Genomic DNA, 17,563 nt, shown 5'->3' with positions numbered 1-17,563 from the left:
GCTATGTTCGCATAATTCCCCTCCCGTCCATCCTTATCTCTGCTCCTACCGGGCCTTATCTATGGCTTCTCTGATCTGATAGTTTGAATTTTATTATGGTGTCTAGAAGGCTTTAGGATAGTTTGGCCTAGTCCTTTATATTCTGGATTCCGTCTTTGTTTTTTCTTTCTTGTTCCTTGTATATCCTGCTAAATTTGCTTATTTCAATTTATTTTTTCAGGAAATTCCTTTCCCCTTCCTTCAATCTTCTCCCTCAGTTATGTTCTTGCATATTTTTTAACTTCATAGAGAGAAACCTTGCAGCCGTTATTCTTTCCTCTTCGTCTGCTTCTTCTTAGTAGCTTTGGATTTTTGCAGATCTTACTGTTTCCTTTTTTTTGGCACACATCTCTCTTCTTTTATGCCCATGTGATAACAATTGATTACAATTTATGGTTGAGGTGAATCTATTGGCATGTCAATTCACAGTTCTGGAAATAACTGTGTTGCTTGGTGATCTTCACTTCATTGTGAACAGTGAGTGGATCTGCATCTGAATTGCTCAAATTTCTGCCTACTAAATGCTTTTTAGGTCTTTCCTTGTGTTTCTGCAACATGTGGCCGTTTTTACCATCCACATTGTGTTGCAAAACTGCTCCATCATGGAAGTGCTGCTGAGGCAGAAGAGCTTCAGAAGAAGATTACTGCTGGGGAATCTTTCACATGTCCTATTCATAAATGCTCTGTCTACAAACTGGGTGAAGATAAGATGGATCCTGATTTGCAATTTGCTGTATGCAGGCGCTGTCCCAAGTCATTTCACAAAAAATGCTTGCCTACGTACTGCTTAACTGTGTCCATTTTTTTATTTTATTTTTGAACGTCACCATGAAATCTTCCTGTATAAATTTAGCTACTATTTTGTAGCTATTGATGCTTGATTTACTTTGATCAGGAAGATTGCTTTTGAAGATGATGAGGATCAGGGCATCGTACAAAGGGCTTGGGAAGGTCTTATTCCAAACCGTATTTTGATATATTGCTTGTGAGTGCTCTTTTATTTCTAGCAGCTCTTCTTGATCTTCTCCACCTTTTGTTTCTAGTCGCTCTTCTTGATCTTCTTGATCTTCTTCATTGTGAACAGTGAGTGGATCTGCAACAAAAGTTGGGAAGTCTACCACCAATGCGAATAGGGCTTCCTTGGGATAGAGGTTATATGCCTTGATTAACAAGGATTATAGGAACGAGGACACATCTGATAGTGAACATAAGCAAACCCTGCCTGACAAGCGTATTGGAAAGGAAATGAGCAGTTCAGTGCCTCTAGATGATGATAGAAAATGGAGGCAACAGACATTTATTACATCATCTCATTGTTACATTGTGTTTATGTCTCTTTGCTAGTTAGTCTGAGTATTTGAAATTTATTTGAGTATTTGAAATTTATTTGAGTTCTGTAGGTTACCATTAAATGTATTAGTATTTTAGCTAATCATGAAAGAAAATCATTGACTCTCATGATTTTCTTGTGTGGTGGGATATGTACTTGATAATTGTTGTGATAAGAGTTCACACTTGATCTGGTCTGCAAGCAGCATGGTTTGCAATTTCTCAATAGCATTTTTATTTTTATTTTTTCTAACATCTGAAACATGCCTTTTAAGTAGTTTAAGATGCACAACCATGGGAAGTTGAATGAACTGTGAGGGAAAGAAAAGGCGATAGTACAAAGTTGTGGCCTAGCAGTTGGTAGGTAGCATAGTGCTAGAATTCAGTGTTGGAAAATCAAAAAATTGTGTCACTAGGCAGTTTCTCTGGTATTTCAGCTCTCTTGCTAAGCTTTATGTTGAAGTTTCAGGTAAGTCCTGATTTGACATGTTTTTTTAACATGATTAGTCGAGGTGTGTGCAAACTAGTCCGTCCAAATACCCGATTATGAAAAAAGAAGAAAAAGTCCTGATTTGGGCATGTTTTTCAGCTTGAGATCAAATTAGTTAGATTGTTTTCTTTAAGCAACATTTGGATTAGATATGAGTATGAAATTAGAAGGAATTGTGTAGGAAGTTATCTTTGGAAGGCTTGATTCTCTGTACCTGACCTGTACCTTATAAAACTTCTATGGAAAAATTTTAGACTTTCTTTTCTGCCCAGTGTTGCATCCCTTGTTCCAATTTGCTCATAGTAACTTTAAGCATGTTTGCATCCCTTGTTCCAATTTGTTTTCTTTATGCATGTTTGTTCATTTTTGCTCATAGTAGCTTTAGGCATCTTTTTCTTTTCCTTTTACGTTATTTTGTATAATTTTTACTTTCTATAATTTATTTCTTTTTAATCAAAGTATAGGAATTTAGTTGGATTTGCATATTTTATTGAATTGTGCTTGTACACTTGTTTAAATGGGCAGTTCAAGCTTCAATGATCTTGTATTCTCTTTCCTATTTTTTATGGGTTTTGTAGCCTCTTGCCTGTATTTGAGTTCATGAATACTCTCGCTTGTGTGAAATTGATCATACGTTGAAGAAATTGTTGGCAATTTTTGCAATTTTTTTTAGAAAGAATGGTGTTTGCCGAATTGGAGAGCATTAGATGGTGCCATCAATTATTTTTTTTATTGTCAATTAAAGGTCTAGCTTTGTTTATCATAGACCTGTTCAACATTGGCCCAGATTTTTGGTTGGATTCAAATTTGAATTTGTATGTGATGGCAAATCTCAATTTGATAAAGTTATACACATTCTAGAAAACAAAAATATGTTAAAGACTCTTCAGAAGTCTTGCCTAATTTGACATACATTGGTACAACATGCTACAAATCAACTTATTTATTTATTTGGGAGAGATACAAATCAATAGCGTTTTTATTTTTATTTTTTTCTTTATATGTATTTAGTGCTTCTTGGTATGTGATAAAATCTTCTTGTTAGTGCTTCTTCAAGTTTTAAGTACTGTTTATAAGTATTGGGTACAAATTCTTTAATTTGTGTTTATTTTGGTGAATCTGATTGCAGTTTATGTTCTGATGCAGGCATGTAGACCAGTGAAGACTACAACTTTAATGCTAAGACATGATTTTTGGATATATGTTAGTTTATGGTTAATGTTAAGACATGATTTTTGGATATATGTTAGTTTGTGGTTAATGTTAAAACATGATTTTTGCATTTTGAATATGTTAATTTTGTGGGTAATGGTGATTGGATATTAATTGAATGAAAAAGTGAATTAATGCTTTATTACAGCTATTTGAATGGGAGTTATTATTTTATATTAGTACTATTACAGGTATTTTTTTAGTTCAATCAAATAACATTAGCACAATTTCAAAAAAGAAAAAAAAAAGAAAAAAGGGATATGACGGCATTTCTACAAACACCTCTTAAACTCTACATACTAACGGTCATACGTTTTTAAAAAGATATGATGGCGTTTTTCCAAAACGTCGCTAAATATCGTCAGTGACGTCAGCGTGTGTTTAGGAGGACATTTGGCGGCGTTTTTAAAAACACCACCTATACTAATATCACGACGTTTTTAAAACGCCATAAATCTATAGCGACGGCCGCGTCCTCGGCGTTTGGTGCTAAGCGTCACAAAAAGAATTGGCGGCGTTTTTGGCACTTTTAGCGGCATTTTTTAAACGTCACTAAAAGTTGAATTTCCTGCAATGTGGGACTACTACATGGGGTGTTTGTTTTGAGGGATGGGGAGAGGACTCATAATCCCTTGGTATTAGTAAAAGCCTTGGAAGAGAGATTAGGAAGGAGGTAGAGATGGTATTAGAAAAATAGTGAGGGGATTAGAAATTTTTTAATTTTTTATATATTGGGAATTTTTTTGAAATATTAATGTTTAATTTTTTATATTTTTTTATTTGTTTTATTATTTTATATAAAAATAATTTAACAATTCCTACACTAACAACTATCATCAAAACAAACACAATTTTACTTAATCCCCTCACTATCAATCCCCTCAATAACAATCCCCTCACTATAAATTCCCTCCATTCTACCTCTGAAAACAAACGGGGCCTAAACATGTTTGCTCACCCCTTAGATTATAGGTCCTATAGGAGGCCATTGCGGTGACTTTTGAGTTACATTTTTTTTGTTGGTATTATCAACCATTAGTTAATTTGGGCCTGTGAACCTTATTGTTGTATTTATTATTTAATAAGCTCATAGTCTGTGATATTAAACATTGAACTTGTATTTATTTTCTACATTTCATTTCATATATGGGGTTGTTGCGATCAGATGTGACTGTGTGCCAAAACATGAGTGAACAATTTCAGGATTTATAATTAATTGGCAACTATGACTATACTAGACAATTTATGTGAAAATAAAATACAAAGCAATATTTTATTAAATGATTAAACTTTTTACAAAAATAATGTCATTAGTTTAATTACTCTATGTAATTACTACAAGAAAATACACCTTCGGCTTTTAAAAAATTAGTTGCCAAAGCCTCTTTTTTAGTCGCCAACACTCCTAAAAAAGCAATCGCCACATGCCGTCGTAAAAAATAGAAATACAGTCGCAATTTCTTTTTTGTGGTGGCCTATGCGACTGCAAATGAGGGACGCAAATTTGGGGGTGGCAAATACTTTTTGTGACGGCAAAGTAATGGTCGCAATTTATTTGCGACCACCTAATCTACTTATTGTGTCTGCTGTTTTGCTAGCAAAAAAAAAAATAAAAAAATTACTTACTATGTTTTAGCAACCTTCTTGTTACCGTCGCAAATAGTCTTCATTGGCATATGTCACAAATAATTATTTATGCATTTGTTCGAACAAAAATATCAATTGCAAGCACCAAACAAAAATTCTTGGCGATGACCTTCAAATCATAATTACATGCATACTCAAGAATATAAATTATATTTATATAAAAAGGGGGAAAAAAAAACAAACAAAAAAGATGAAGTATTTCAAGTGTCAATGTTCAAGAAGAGTCTCGGGAACCTTATTAATCCATTAAGCTTCAAATAAAACCAAATAACAAGCTTCAAACAAAACAAAAAATACTATATGAAAAACTCCATGCCAAGTGAAGATGTTCACTTAAAGAGGCCCTATGAAAATCCCATTCTCCCGTTGCTTATTCCACTTCTCAATCTGTAGCAATTAGTGCAAAAATTAAAATAAGAAAATAATAAAAGACAATTTCAGAACATATACTAAGTGAAGTGCCTTTAATTTTTATTAGTCTTACAATAATCAAGAAAATATCGTATACATCAAAATGGTTTGAAAGCATAGATTTCCCATTTCCTTGATATAAGCCTTAACTATTACATTATACTATGAAGTTACTTCTAGATATTCATGTTGTTCATCTATAATCCAATCATCATCATAGTAATTCATGGAAAGAAACATATATACACACATATATATATATATATATATGTATATTCCTAGGTTAGCAGCAATTAACAATAGAATGGGTGATTGAAACATTATATTGTACCTTTCAATCAGGTTCCGATGTCCAGTATTTTGGTTTGCCAGCAACTTTCAGGACCTCGTATCTTGTGGCCATTGAAACCAAATTTTGAGATTAATGACCAGTGAGCAAGGAAATAAAAAAGATCGGATAAAAAAAGTACGTATAATCGCTACTCTGCCCAGGTTTGTCTTGTTAAAATTGATATCTGACACACATATGGTTTCTATAATATAGAAATTCACATATTGCCCTTCGAAGATTCATAATTCAAATAAAGAAATGTTAGAGCAAACCATAGAAAAAGATGAGCAATTTTTTTTTTACCCAAACCCAAGTCTTTCAAAACAAATTAACAAACCAAGCACTTTTGAACTTGTTCTGATTCAGTCTAGTGTTTTGAAACACACTTCATGAAACAACTAGCATTTAGTAAATAATGCGAAGAAAACAAGTTTCCAGTAGCTTTATTCATTAGCAAGTATACAACTAAATTATATCAGAAGCACTAAAAATGGTACCTGTGATTGAGAGAACCACGCCCTCTAGGGACACCCAACCTTCAATGCCGGTGCTTCTGAGGAACTTCAACATGTAAAATGGAGAAAGTGCATGAAATATATGCGGATTCCACTTGATAATGTTATATTTAAGGTTGTGTTTGGATCTTAGATTTGTGGAGAGAAAACAAAAGGGAATGGAAAATTAAATGAAGTAGAGGCCTTTTTTTTTTTGCCTTTGCCTGCACATCCAAGATCCAAACATAGCATAAAGGTAACAAAGGAAACTAAACTTACTCTCATGAAGTCCTGTGAATTTAAGTTTAACACCTAAAACTACTTAAAGAACTGGAAAAAAAAGAAAAAAAAGAAAAAAAAAAGAAGAAAAGAAAAGAAACATGCAAATCTGTTACAACAATGGAACTATAATCCTAAAAATACAACTTTTCTAAAAATAGAACAGATAGACAAAGTCCCTGTAAATGGAATTGAAAAAGCCTTCACATATCCATTTTGACTTGGAATTTGTGTTTCATCATTTAGAATTCAGGGGAAAAAGAGAGAAAAGTATCCATCATAGAACTCATATAAAACACAACTTTTAGGCATGTAAACAGACAAAGGAACTGTCATTTTCACTCTTGCACACTAAAAAATAATTCTAGTAACATAATCTTTGGTTAAGATTCTTTACTTTACCCCCATAATTTTTGTTACGTCATGAATATGCTTACCCTGGTCACAAATTCAGTTGGTCCATGTCAAAGAGTAAATTTAAATTAAATTGAGTTATATATCTAAAAGCAAAATTATCAACAAAAACATATGCAGACAACCTACTTTAAGAGAATATTGAGAGATCTTCAACTTCATAAGTCCAAACTGAGAACTTATCCCATTGAATCTAAAGCCAGCTCCGATACGACAATGGCCAACCATTACTTTTCCATGTTATTGCTGAGGGAAAACTAAAGAAAAGAAAAGAAAAGAAAAACCACATTTTGTCCTTTCCACAAGTGATAAATGTAAAAGAATGATAGAAGTAGATTTGAAATACATGTATTACATATAGCTGTACAAAATAGAGCTCTGCTGAAGGTATGTGTTAAGGAGCAGTGTTCATCCAAGTACAGGTTTGAACATGTCATTTGCTAAACAATGCATATGATTTTTATGTTAGTAAATAAATAATTATATAACTCAAATTGAAATCCATTGTTAAAATCCAGCCAACCACTAGGCTAGAGATTTATTTATTTATTTATCTTTTGTGGTGATTGTAGACACCCCATTTTCGACCACCCTTAATACTTGGATACCTCAGGTTGAACACTCGATGATGAAAATTTGTGTTGTACAATCGTTCAAATTCTTCAGCAAAAGACTTCGATTTTTGAGCTTCTTATCCCAACCTTACACCCCGTTTTGACCAAAACTAATTTAACCAAAACTATTTTAGACCTTAAAATCCTCTTTTTCAAAATATTTTTCCAAATGTTTCTACGGTGTTCCGAGGCTCGCATTTCGTTTAAAATATTGCATTTTTCGGTAAACCAAGTAAGGACAAAGTGAAAATAAATGAAGGGAGGTAAACTCTTTGAAAAATATTTAAAAACATCTTATTTATAGGTTTGGAGTTGAAGGAAATAGAAGGGGATGGAAGAAAACTAGTTTAGGAAAAGGTTGAACATCAAACCATTAAGAGAGAAATGAGCAGCCTTCACTAAATTAGTCATATCTCTTTGTACAATTATAATTTAGATGTAAGTCCACCACCATTGGAAACTAGACTTCCGGGGCTTCAATCTAGACTCAAGAATCACCTGAACCAAGTCCAGATGAAAGAGATATGCCTGTTTGAAATCAGGCTTGAGATCAATTTTTCGTGGCCGGTGGCCACTAAGTAACAGGCTGGCCACTTAAGGTGGCCGGCTGGCCAGTTGACGAAAAATTCGGCCATTTCAAGTGGCCAGATGGCCATGTGTCCCGGTATGCCAATTTTTGTGGCCAGTCGTTCCCCTAGTGGCCGGTCAGCTAGCTAGGTTTTTCGGCTGATAGACATTTTGCTGCCAGCTATTCCCCATGTGCATGCACTGCACCAGCTGGCTCAATATAGATATTTCCAACTGAGGTACCTATTTTTCTATATATACTTGGCCATACCTTATGTTTTTAGGTTATAAAAAATTCTAAAAGCTCAAATTCTTGAAAATCTTTCTCTCTCTCTCTCTCTCTCTCTCTCTCTGTTGCAACCTATATACACCCTACATATACTTCCTAAACCAAATATTTGAGGCTCCTTGCTGAGGTTCTTAAGCTAAAATTTCAGCTCTTGAGGGTGAGCACTTGTTGGTTTGTGAATCAAAGAGTTACTTCTTTTTAAGAGGTATAACTTTTGCCTTCTTTATACTACTTCTTCCTTTTCTTTTCTTTCTATTTTTATACTATTTTATGGGCTGAAACTTGTGGCTTAAAGCTATCAAAGGTGGAGGGGTTAACCACCCTTCTTTGAACCTTGTTCTCTAAGCTTTTGCCCTTGTGTTTCCCACTTCTTTCTCAATTTTTTTTCCCAAATTTTTACCATTGTTTAGTTTTTCAAAGGCTAAAAATGTGGTTTTGAGGTCTAAAAAGTGGAGGGGTTAGCCACCACTCCTTAGGTTTGCTTACTAGCTTTATTTCTCTCATATTTTAGCTTACTTTTCTTGCCTTTTCAACTCAATTCCAGCACTATTTTTACTCATTTTAGGACTATTTTAATGTGTTTGTTTCATTTATGCTTTGCATAGTATGCTTGTAGTGTTGTAGTCCTCACAGGTTTGGTGGTTTAGGCTTTCGATACCAACCTATTTGAGTTGATAGCTTTTATTTTCATAGCTTTCATATATTTTCTCACACTTGTACTAATAATTTCTGCAACCTCCCTCATTTCTTGGTTTTCTTTCTTTTATTTGTAAGAGTTGTTTCAAACGATAGTTGTTTAAGCAAGAGAAAGAAACCTTCCATACGTAATGGTTTAATCTCTTCAGAGATTCATTACTAGGGCATTACATCTCTCTCATGTCAAAAATAACTTCTTGTTTGACGCTTCTCTTTATTAGTGGACATAACTCTCACATTTAGACGAAATGATTAAAGAACGGAAAGGTAATAAAAGAGGTTTGTGGGGAAGTGATTTGGAAATACTCTTTGGATCCAATGGGACGCCCGAGATCCTCAGCTAATAACCTGAAAATGAATGAACACTCCGGTCGGGGGTGCCGGAATTAACACTTCGACGGACAAGTCAGTGTATACTCTCTTGATTGCTTGTATCTTAAGTTAAACATATTAATTCTCACATACCTCTCTTTGGTTGATCTTCTTCTATTTATATCTTCTTTCGGGCCTCAGGGTTGGGCCCACCTTTAATCCACCGTGTAATTCTTTACTCGGCTCCTTTTGTTGTAGGCCACTCTTCACTCAGCTCCTCGCTCAACTGGTTATGTGGCCGATTAGGGTACTTCTGAATTTGTATAAGACTGGGCCAAATACGATGCATATATCTCGAGTCTCTAAGTTCACTTATCCGGCCTCTTTGTATCCCCTAATATTCAGCCCCCACAATTGCCCCCCAAACACTCCACTACCAACAGTTAGCTGGCGTGTTTGGTTTCGAACTCAAAAAGTCAGAGCCAAAATTCGGCGGCTAACCTCATACCAACGTGAATATTAGAACGTGCACATTTTTCGGTCATCATTACAACTTCTCGCCCCTTCGTACGCTTCTTTCATTTACTGTGAGTTAAAATTTTGTTGTCCTTTCGAATGCATATACATTTTTTGAATATTTGAAGCTCTTGGTGTGCCTTCCGATTCTCCTCTGCAACCTCCTTTTATTCTTCATTGTCTTCTCCGCCTCTTGTAAGTTCTCTTCCTCTCTATTTCGAATCCTTTTTCCTAGTTTGTTTTTAATTTAGCATATTCCATAGACTGACGAAAATGGCCAAGCATTTGAAAGACCTCCTTTCTGCGGATCGAGCCCCTGGCTTTCGATCCCATTTTTCCATTCCTGATGACGTCCGCTTGTCACTTGTGACAGAAAGCACCCTTGATATGGAAAGGGTTGACGAAAGCACCATCGTCGTCCCTCTCTTATCAATTGCAGAGGGCAAAGTCCGTTTCCCCCTTCACCCATTCCTTATGGCCGTCCTTCGTCATTGGGGTTTAATCCCTTCCCAACCCAATGTGAATTTTTTTCGAATCATAATGGGGATTATAGAGTTAAACCATCGCCTTAGGATTAATCTCGGCATACTTGCTATTCGGCATTGTTATGCCTTGGCCAACTCTTTTAGCCGACATGGGTGCTATTTCCTTAGGGCCAAGGACATCAACCATCAATTAGTGACTATGATTTCCAGCTTTGGCAAGCGAGTTGATGATGTCATGGTCGTTGTCCGAGGCAACTGGGAATTCGGCGAAGGCGATGACCACCTAGATCCTACTCCTAGACGGAGAGGCGAACTAGGTGGCCATACAGCTTGCGTTTATCTTTCCTATATTTATTCGGCTTTATTTTTGTGGTCTCATGGATTTTACTTGCGCAGGAAACGATTTGAAGAAAGTTTTGGTTTCAACTGACGACGCCGTTCTTGCGGAAATTGAAGTCGCGCTCCAATACTTTGGTCGTCCAAGCCTTCAGAAGCAAGAGAGGGTGACCCATGTTCTTCTTCGATACAAGCCGACGTATACGACGTTTTCGGCTACAGAAAAAATCCCAGTTCTGAGGGGTGAAGAGTTTTTTACGACCCTAATCTTAACCAACTTCAAAAACTTAAGACAAATTGGTTTTGAGGGTTCCAATTCGGAGCAGGTGGAGGTAGCCGAAGAGGTCGTTGAGGAGTCAGACCAGTCTGAAGCCAAAGTAAACGAGGCTTTGAAGTTGGCCTTTGAGAAAGCCGACCTCAATTCATCCAACCCTCCGTCCACTTCAGGCCGAGAGGATGTTTCCTTCAAAGACATCTTTACAGATTTAGGAAACCTTCCCGACGCGTATCTTGAGGACATGGCTGGGTTGTCACTCACACAACTTGCCAAGAAGAAAAATGCCAAGAGAATGGCCGCCCGGCGAAGAACCGAGGCCATCCGATCGGAAATTCCACCTGCTACCGATGCTGAGCCCTCCCTGCACATTGTTGAGGAAGAGACGGATAAAATCGAAACAGTCAAGACGGAACAGGTAGAGCAGGGGGATCAGGAGGCTCAGCAAATGGGGGAGAAACGCCCCACCGAGATAGAAGTCGATTCCGCTGAAGAGCAAGTTGATAAACAGCCACGCATGGAGGAATCGAATTTGGTTGTTCCACTCGCTGTTCAACTAAGGATAAGAAACATGCTGATTTCCTCTGACGCGTCGGCTTTAAAAGACCAGGCTATGGCCTTGAGCATGGCTTCTTCGATCTCCCTGTCGGTTGACAAAGCCGTATTTCGGGCCGAGCTAGATCTACTGTCAATTACATTAGCCGCTCAATCGGCCTTATTGGTACGTGCTTTATATGCAACCTTCCGCCTAAATACATGTACTTTTATTATTATTTAGCTTTATTTCCTTATTTTGCAGACGGTAGGTAGGATAGCTGACATAGGCCGCCGTCAACATGACGCTATAGAACAGATCGGCTTGCTGAAAGCCGAAGTTGAAAACGAAAAGAGCAAAGCTGTGGAAGGCTCTCAAAAAGCCGATTCTAAAACGGCAAAAGCGGCGGAGGAATGTGCGAGGGCCGACTCTGAGGCCGAGAGCGCGAGGAATTCCGACCAGCTAAGGCTGGTTGCCGAAGACAGGGCAAAAGCGAGTGAGGAAGCACTCCAATTAGCCAAGGAGGTGATTTCCAAGTTGGAAGCCGGCTTGGAAAAATCGAAGAAGGCGAAGGAAAAAGCCGACTCTGAGGTTTCCAAAGCGTTCCAGGCTGGACAGGAAGCCGCCTTGGAGAGCTATGCAGAGGAAGTGCCCAAATTCGAGAACCGGGGTTTCAAACATAGCTAGCTCAAAGCCCTTGCTGCCGCAAATGTGACATTGGCCCAGCCGATTCCATTCGAGCAAGTGGACGTTGAGCCGCTGGAGTCTAACCCTGAGGATTTACTAGGATGACATTTTAATCTTTGCTAGGCATCTTTCATGCAAGGTTGCAACTTTTTGTTTAGTAGATTTCTGCTAGTTTAAGGTAATTTTCATGTGTAAAATGGCTACTATTTGTGCTCAGTTTATTAATGAAAATTCCCTTTTCTTGAAAATTTCCTTTGCTCTTCACTATTATTTGTGCTCAATTTTTGCTATTGATGAATAGTGTTGTTTTTTACTATTGTGGATAAAATAATTGTTGTCTACTGTGCTTGCTAGCTATCGATCCAATAGGATGTAGGATTATGAGGTGAGTGAATTAAATATCCGTGAACACCTTCCGGTTAGATAACTATATCTTGGTAATTTAGTAACTTATCCGTCTTTCAATTTATCCAAACAAGTGAATCGACTTGCAGAAATAACAAATTTCCATTGAATGAAGATCAAACATTTGAAAAGTCATCATTCCATATTACAAAAGAAGTTCATAAACATTTATCATCCATTAAACCACTATAGATTTACATCATTCCCCTAAACCCTAACCAATAGAACCTACTATTCAATAAGTTTCTAAGAAAACATTTAATGTTTCCCTGGGAAGTACTTCACTCAGATTAAAATTTCTCTACAATCAGGCAAGTATTAGCACAAAAATTAAATAGGAATGAAAGGGAACTCAGTAGAAACTAATGACATGATATAATAGAAGTGCCTGATGCCAAATGGAACTTGAGCCGCCCATATTAAATTAACATTTTCAAATCTAATGAGAGCATATTGTATCAATTTGATTGCCTCATTCAAAATGTGAACTAAGCATCATCAATGTGAACTAAGCATCTACCAAAACAATCTCAAGTAGGCTAAGAATTTCTTATTTCATTAAAATTGAAAAAAATTAAATTAAAGTAGATGAGTAGTATTTGTAACACATTAGTGTAGAAAACACAAAATCGTATATAAATCACTAATGGATCAAACTCCATTATGCACAGAAAATTAATAATTTCAATTTCAATAAATATATACGCATAAATTGCTGCAAAATACAAAGAATATATATAGAGAGGAATAAAAAACAAGCTAGAGAGATCATTTTGGACAATCCAAAGGGCGACTGAGTGACAATGAATGAAAAATGAAGATATCAAAAGAACCATAAAAGGACAGCAAGAGATTAAGAAACAGAGAGAGAAAGCGAGAGAGATAGAGTGTCACAATCCAAACCCTCCCTTATAGGTTTAGTGCCCTAACCGGCTAGTAATCCTAGGATTACCGTAGGCCTTTGAACAAATTAAGCCAAATTACGGCGCTAGCGGAAGCAAGTATTAAATACAATGTCTATAGAGCTATGCAGACATACATAGGACTGAAAATTTAAAACTTATATACATATATGCGACGTCATATTTACATTGGTCTTACGTCACAAATACAGATACAGTAGAAAGGGACTTAGCCCTAAATACAGAGTACACAAAAACTGTTTAGACAAATAGAAGAAAACAAAAACTTAAAACTTATTGCAAAAACAAGACCACACTTAACTCAGGAACCTCCTCGGGAGGCACTGTGGTTGGCTGACAAAATAGAACTTCAGGCAATCAGCACTAAGCCTGGTCATGCGTCTGGTCACCTACATTCATAAATAATATAATGAGCTGGAGCCCAGTGAATAATAATAAAGTGGTATTAGAGCACATTTCATCCTTGAATACATTTCAACCCTAACCTTGCACACACAAGTCCATACGAGCTATAGGATGTCCTAGAAAAGAATTAGGGACATTGCATCTGCATGTGTGAGTGTGTGACATCATGTGAACATATCTAAATCAATATGAAATGACTCTAAAATGAAATGAACTGAAACTGTGACACCCTGAAAATTCACACTATAATAAACAATAACAACATGATCATTTAATCCCAAAAATGGTCATCTTTCTCATTGAACTAATAACTAATTGATTACAATTCAATAGATGCATTCCCACAATGTTCAAATTCATCTCTCAGTTCAATGAACTAGATGACTTAACAAAACATAGGCCCCTTGGGCATACAACATCACAAAATACATATGGTAGTTCTGTTACAAAAACCCCAATTCAAAACAACCAACATCCTCCCAACTTCAACCATCCCCAAAAAAAAGGCTAGTGCTTGATCCAATCTATCAATGGGGCTGCACTTCATCAAGTCCTGAAAAATAAATTAGGGTTGAGCTATATGCCCAGTAAGAACACATTTACCCCAGTATTTAATCCTTGAATAAGATTATGGCATTCATGCGATAAACAATACTATGAAATTTGTTTTCCCAGTAATATTTAACAAATCACAAGGAACCATAATAATCTAACACAGATAATAGCAATTCATGTTTTTAATGCACAAAAAAAAAAGGGCATCCACAACTAAGGAAAAACATGCCACACATTCATCCACCAGAATCCAGTTGAGAACACCCGTTACTTTTATTTTAGAAACCTCACCCACATTTACCGGCTATTATATGGCAGGAAGTGGGCACCCTAAGGAAAACCATCTGTTTTTCCACTTTCCCCACATTCGTCCAGCGATAAGCCTAGATAGGGCATTTGAGCACCTTCATAAACTCCCGCGCAGGTACCAACACACACACCACATTTACCCAAAACCGACTCTCACTTAGACTCATACACACTTAACAAGTATATCACATTTCAATCACACATCTAACATCACCACAAATGAACATCACATAAAATTCAATGAACAATAATATCCAAGCCACAATTCCTCTAACTACATTAATACTCACATTTTCATCTCTCCATTGTTCACAATGTTTCACAAGTCAAGAGAAATTCCATTCCATGTAGTGATTTCTACTCAATTTGGGTAATTTAGGGTTTTACCTAATTTGGGGATTTTTCTTCATTATCACCAATTACATTCATGTTTAAAAAAAAAAGGTAGAGAAATTCCAAACAAAATGTGAAGCAAAAAGGTTTAGCATGTGAAATAAAGGTTTAAACTAACAAAATCCTCAAATTAGTTCACAAATCACACACAATGCCAAGAAGTCCCCTCAATAATGAAGAAATACAAAGGTAAAAGTGTCCCTACCTCAAGGATCGAGCGAAATCCAAGCTCCTACAAGAATCTTCCATAAAACCACAATCCAATCGGTAGATAATGAAAATATTCAAGTGTGTTTTCGCCCCTAGCAAGCAATTTTGGATGGATTTCAAAGATATGCGAGGTATTTGGTGGTAGGGTTTCATAAAGAGAGAAAGAGGAGACGGAAGATAGAACAAAAGAGATGAGAGAATGATCTAGAATCATCGTATTTAAAAAAACTGATATCGCATTCCCCGCTCGAGCGTGGCTTCCTACGCTCGAGCAACCAGTCACAATCAAGAAGGCTCGCTCGAGCGACAACTTCTTCGCTCGAGCGGAGAAAAAGAAACCTCAGAAGTTATGCAGCGCTACAGTGAAACTACTAGAAGCTAACGTTTCACGCTCGAGCGGACACGCCTGCAATGCAACAAAATGCTAGGAGCAACAATTCTACGCTCGAGCGGCGGCTTCCCGCTCGAGCAGCCCTAAAAACAAAAATGTTACAGAAACTCAACACTGTGAAAAGATTATTCCTATGTTTATTAGTGCTCTATTTATCTATAGCAAATGGAAAATATAGGAAGTGATGATACGATTGAATCCTCTAAAGCCCAAATGAACCGAATGGAATGAATGTTGAAGGCCTTGACAAAATTAATGAGACGATAGCCTTTGCCTCCTCCACCTTCTCCAGTGCAATTTGAGCCAATGAACAATGACATTATCAATTTGACTCAAAAATATAACAAGATGAAGCCACCAACTTTTATGGGTGGTATAGAACCATTGAAAGCTGAAACGTGGATGTTAGAAACTGAGAAATTATTTGAAGTGTTTTTGTGCTCCGAAACTCAAAAAGTATTGTTGGCTACTTATAGTTTAAAGAAAGAAGCTTGTCGTTGGTGGATGTTAATTCGAAATGACAACGGATCCATGACTTGGAATCAATTCAAAGAAATATTTTTTGAAAAATACTTTTCTCAGTGCTTTAGGGACCGAAAGGTGTCAGAGTTTGAACAACTGAAGTAAGACAATATGTCTGTAGCAGAGTATTAGGCTAAATTCACCGAGTTAGCCCAATTTGCACCTCACATGGTTGACACGAACTGCAAGAAAGCTCAAAAATTTGAAGAATGGCTTAATTTGGATGTGTTTGATTGGGTAGGTGTATTGAAATTGCCTAAATATATGGATATGCTTGACCGAGCACTAATGACAGAAGCTAACTTGGCCTCTATGAAACAAACTAAAGTTCCAACAATTGAATGGAGGAGCAAAAGATCCGAGGTACAATTTTAGAAAGGGTCGCTCATTTGTATTGAATAAGAAGCAAAACACGAGGTCTACTAGCATCTCAAGTCAAAGTTCTATATGTGGAAGGAGACATAAGGGTGTCTGTTATCATACAACCGGTGCTTATTTTTGATGTGGCAAAACTGGCCATATAATAAAAGATTGTTTGCTTGGATCCAACAATGTCAACCGTCCCACGGCAAGTTCAGCTGGATCCGCTTCTGCACCAAGATCGAATGTGAGAACCAATACTAGGAGAGAAACTTTAAGGCAGGGTCAAGTATTTGCACTTGTGCCTGAGAATGTGCAGAATATTGACTTAGTGGTGTCAGGTATAATTCCTATTTGTGCTCAGAATGCTTATGTGTTGATAGATTCTGATTCTACATATTTCTTTGTATCACATGATTTCTCACGGAAGTTGACTAGACCCTTAGAATCTATGAATTATCAATTATCTGTTTCTACACCGTCTAAGGGTTCTATGGTATGTACTTATGTTTATCCGACATATGATATTGTGATTGGTGATATGATATTATATGTTAACCTACTGCCTTTGAGTCTTGATCATTTTGACTGTATATTGGGAATGGATTGGTTGACCAAGTATCATGCCACTATAGATTGTGTGAATAAATTTGTTGTGTTCCGGCCGCCTGGGTTGCCTGAGTTTGTGTTTACTGGGAAAGGGGTAGTTCCTCCTCCATATTTGATCTTTGTAATGAAAGCTAATAAACTGTTGAGAAATGGGTGTTATGATTATTCGTGTTGTATATTGACTGTGCCACAAATAGCACTAATGTAGAGAATATCCCTGCAGTCAATGAATTTCCCAATGTGTTTCCAAGTGAACTACTCGGTGATTTGATTGATAGAGAAATTGAAATTACCATTGAAGTCTTACCTGGAACACAACCTATCTCCAAAACCCCTTTCAGAATGTCAACTTCTAAATTGAAAGTATTGAAAACCCAACTACAAGAACTGTTAGACAAGAAATTTATCTGTCTGAGTACTTCACCTTAGAGTACTCCAGTTTTGTTTGTTAAGAAAAAAGATGGGTCTTTGAGGTTATGTGTTAACTACCGAGAATTGAAAAAAGTAACTATCAAGAATAAATA

At 36.6% G+C, this 17,563-nt stretch overlaps 1 long non-coding RNA gene across 1 annotated transcript; it reads left to right on the top strand.

Moving 5' to 3' along the window:
* The first annotated feature begins 148 nt into the window (after positions 1–148).
* LOC114289550 (uncharacterized) lies at positions 149–2,206 on the top strand. The gene is made up of 3 exons (XR_014365559.1): positions 149–819; positions 935–1,024; positions 1,124–2,206. It is a non-coding gene; the product is annotated as an uncharacterized LOC114289550 (long non-coding RNA).
* The last annotated feature ends 15,357 nt before the right edge of the window (positions 2,207–17,563 follow it).

This window comes from Camellia sinensis, chromosome 4 (genome assembly GCF_055761805.1).
Source record: "Camellia sinensis isolate YWXY chromosome 4, ASM5576180v1, whole genome shotgun sequence".
In the NCBI taxonomy this organism is placed as follows: Eukaryota; Viridiplantae; Streptophyta; class Magnoliopsida; order Ericales; family Theaceae; genus Camellia; species Camellia sinensis.
The sequence above is the reverse complement of the archived record's forward strand: the minus strand, read 5'-3'. Positions and strand labels throughout refer to the sequence as shown.